Here is a 4,201-nt window from a genome sequence, read left to right on the forward strand (position 1 = left end):
GCCGTCTCTGGCTCCCTCTTGCATAACCGGCATAGGCCGCAATTTGGCCATCCTCTCCGTTGAAGCCTGTCCGCTGTCCAAACACGGTCTTGAATGATAAGCCAAGCAAAGAATTTGTGCTTTGGCGGCGCCCAATTGTTCCACACTGCAGACTTTATTTTTGATGCAGTGGAGTTGTCAAGTTGAGCTTTGTAGGCCGACGATGCCGTGTACTCACCAGAAGGCGAAAGCTTCCAAACAATCCCATCATCCACCCCCTCATCAAGGAAGACCTCTCATAATCCAACCCAAAGCTCATAGTATTCAAGGATGTGCTGAATTGTGAGCCCAGAATTTGTGTTGATGTTGGCAATCCACTTGTTGAGATCCAAAGCCCTATGGATGGTGTCATTCTTGTGTTTGGAAGTTGCAAAAATGGATGGAGCGATGTCTTTTGGCTTGCGACCCCCAAGCCAAGGGGAGTGCTAGAAAGAGGCCCTTTGCCCGTTGCCAACAGTGATGGAAGTGCACTCATAAAATATCGCCATGTCCTCTTCATCGCACGGGTGCCCCAAATCAACCCAAGCTCTTTCCGCGTCCTTCCAAACCAACCAAGGCCATCTGAGCCGTAAGGCACGTGCGAATTTTTCCATGTCCAGGATGCCTAGGCTGCCCATGTCCTTGGGCGTACAAATTTTCTCCCATCTTATCTTACATTTGCCTCCAGAAACCTTATCCGTGCCTCCTCAAAGAAAAGCCCGCCGCAGCTTGACGATGGGCGCCATCATTCCTTTGGGCACCACAAGCGAAGTGAGGTGGTGGATGGCCTGTGAAGTGATAACTGACTTTACCCACGTGCTCCTTCCAGCCATCATAATGTACTTTCCCTGGCCAGTCATGATCTTTCCTGCAATCTTATCAAGCAAATGCTCAGAACTTAAAATGGTTTATGTCTTGTTTTGAGCAGCTTTCAGGTCTTAGGATCAACTTTCACAAGTGTGACTTAATCCCCCTGAATGTGCCTGAGAATATCTCTGGGCCTGTTTCCCAAGCTTTGGGGTGCAGACTAGGAGATCCGCCCATGAAGTATTTGGTTGTTCCTTTGCACCAATCCAAGTTGAGAAGGAGGGACCTGCAGCCTGTAATGGATAAAACTCTCAGTAGATGGGCTGGGTGGAGAGGTAGACTCCTGTCCCAGCAAAGAGGCTAGTGCTTGTTAAATCTTGTGTGGCTAGTATCTCCATTTATCTATTTAGCTTCATTAGATTTCCTAAGTGGACCGTTAATCTTATGAACTCTCAGTTGGCTCACTCTTTTTGGGATAGCTATGATGGGCATTTTAAATACCACCTAGCTAACATTGAGTTGCTGACTATGAAAAAAGAGTTTGGTGGCCTTGGTATCCCTAACCTTGCTGATATGAACCTATGTTTACTAGCCTCTTGGGTTAGGAAGCATGAGCATGGGGCTCGGAAGATATGGAAGGACACTGTTGGTTTCAAGTACAAGAACTGCTCTCCCAACATATTTTCTTGCCCAACCTTGCATGCATCCCCCTTCTGGAAAGGGGTTATTTGGGCTGCCCAAGCTGCTAAGTTTGGGTATAATTGGCAGGTAGGTAATGGGGGGAGGTGAAGTTTTGGTAGAGTCAATGGTTTGGCACTTGTAGCCTAGCTATCCAATTCTGGGAGCTCTATTCCATTTCGAATGAGCAGAAAATCACTATTGCGGAGGCTTGGGATGGTACCAACCTAAAAATAACATTCAAAAGATGTGTGGATGATAGGCTCCTACATCAATGGCTTGACCTTCTTTGTATTGCTCAATCCCTATCTCTGAATGAAAATGATGATGCTCTCGTTTGGAAACTAGAATCCAAGGGGGAATATATTGTCAGCTCTGTGTATGCAGTGCTAAACTTTAGAGGAAATATGTCTGTCCATATGCCTGCTGTCTGGAAGATACATGCCCTCCCCTCCAGGATCCATATTTTCCTTTGGTTGCTCGCTCACAATAAGCAGCTTACCAGGGACAATTTGACAAAGCTGGGCGGTGGTTGAGTGAAAAAAAGCATGATGTAGATAATATTCTTAGCGCTGTTGTTCCCTGGTCCATTTGGAAGAAAAGAAATGATTTATGTTTTAATGGTTCCTTGGCTGGGTCTGCAGGATGTGCTGAGAAGCGTTGCAGGTTGGTGCGACCTCTGAAAGTTATCAAGTCAATTAGGGAGCTTGCGAGGCATCCACCTATGCTGCCTTGGTCGGACCCAGGTTGAAAGATGTTTCCTGCTGCCCCTACGAGCTCTGATGAAGTGCTGTGCGGTGGGACTGGGACATGATGCTGTCAAAATGACGCTCCCAAGTGGCCTCGCTACCGGCCTTATGGCTCTCCCCACCCCCCCTTCTTAGAGGATGTGAGTGTGTCTTTGGGTTTTGGCGAGGGTGCCATGTTAGCTGGGTTGTAGCTGATTTTAGTCTATCTGTATTTTCTGGATGCTAGCGGCTGTGCCCATCCCGAGTGCGCTTAAAACTCGAATTGCTTGTGACTTGCTTGGTCTCATTCTATAAAAAGGTGGGGCCGGGGCGAGATCCCTTTTTCTCTAAAAAAAAGATCAATCTCAGATGCGGCAGTGGTAACTTGTGGGCTGGCAACAAGTTTACTCGATCTGGGCGTTTGATAGATATCGGATAACACTTGAGTCGTTCGGATCTGTTATGAATTTTCTGTCTGACACTAAAAACACCATGGGTGTCAATGCATCATGAAACTTCACACATGAGTAGAATAGTCGACTAAATTTCATAACTCGAAATTTTCAGATTTTTTAATTTTTGAAGTGTGATTTTAAAATTTTACTGTTCACATGGGTGCACGTGGAACCATGTTCACCTATGTATTATTTATATCCGCCATATTATATTGTTCAGACTTTAGAGTCGTAGCATCCAATATAACAAAACACATCAATATAGTTCCTACAACAATTTAGGGACCGCCTGAAAAGAAAAAAATGGGCAAGTCAACTTTCTAGGTCATTATATTAAGATCCAGCAGTCGTTGTTTTTTCTTCTTCCTCCGGCTTTCTTAGGGTATCTTCAAGGCGGACCCGCAAACCTCCCGCAACAGTCCAGACTGTGCTGTCCGGACCGCGGAAGCCATCCAACGCCAACCTGTATCGGTCCGTGGGGCAGTTTGGACGCGATTTCTCCCGCAAATTGGAGACAAAATGGGAGAGGCTTGCGGTAGTCCAGACACCCGATACGTAGGATACCGACACCCCCATCCCAACCAATCCCCCCTCCCGGTCCCATTTCCTTCCACTCTGCCTCTTCCTCGCTTGCTTTGCATCTGCATCCTCAACCACAGCCGTCAATGTTGTTCGTCTCCAGCCACCATAGAGGCATTGTCGGGCGTCCACAACTAGCACTGACGTGCCCGCTCGCCGTTCCGGTGGAGCTTTCCACCCTGAAGTCGTTTGTACCCAGGTCCACTCTGCCCCCTGACGATGACCTCCATGGCAGACATCACGCCCGGCAGGTGTTCGGTCAAATGCCATTGAGGGTTATTTTCAAATGCTATGTCGTTTTTAGAGTAGAGGATGGTGGGCTACTCTGTTGGGGAACGTAGAAGAATTTTAAAATTTTCTACGCATCACCAAGATAAATCTATGGAGTCATCTAGCAACGAGGGAGAAAGGAGTGCATCTACATACCCTTGTAGATCGCGCGCGGAAGCGTTCAAGAGAACGGGGTTGATGGAGTCCTACTCGTCGTGATCCAAATCACCGATGACCTAGCGCCGAACGGACGTCACCTCCGCGTTCAACACACGTACGGTTGGGAAGACGTCTCCTCCAACTTGATCCAGCAAGGGGGAAGGAGAGGTTGATGAAGATCCAGCAGCACGACGGTGTGGTGGTGGAAGCAACGGTGATCTCGGCAGGGCTTCGCCAAGCACAGGGAGAGGGAGGAGTGTTACGGGAGGGAGAGGGAGAGGCCAGGGGCTAGGGTGCGGCTGCCCACCCTCCCCCCACTATATATAGGGTACCTAGGGGGGGCGCCGGCCCTAGGAGATCTAATCTCCAAGGGCGGGCGGCCAAGGGGGTGGCTTTGCCCCCAAGGCAAGTGGGGCGCCCCCCACCCCTAGGGTTTCCAACCCTAGGCGCAGGGGGAGGCCCAAGGGGGGCGCACCAGCCCACTAGGGGCTGGTTCCCCTCCCACTT

This window comes from Triticum dicoccoides, chromosome 3A (genome assembly GCF_002162155.2).
Source record: "Triticum dicoccoides isolate Atlit2015 ecotype Zavitan chromosome 3A, WEW_v2.0, whole genome shotgun sequence".
Lineage (NCBI taxonomy): Eukaryota > Viridiplantae > Streptophyta > Magnoliopsida > Poales > Poaceae > Triticum > Triticum dicoccoides.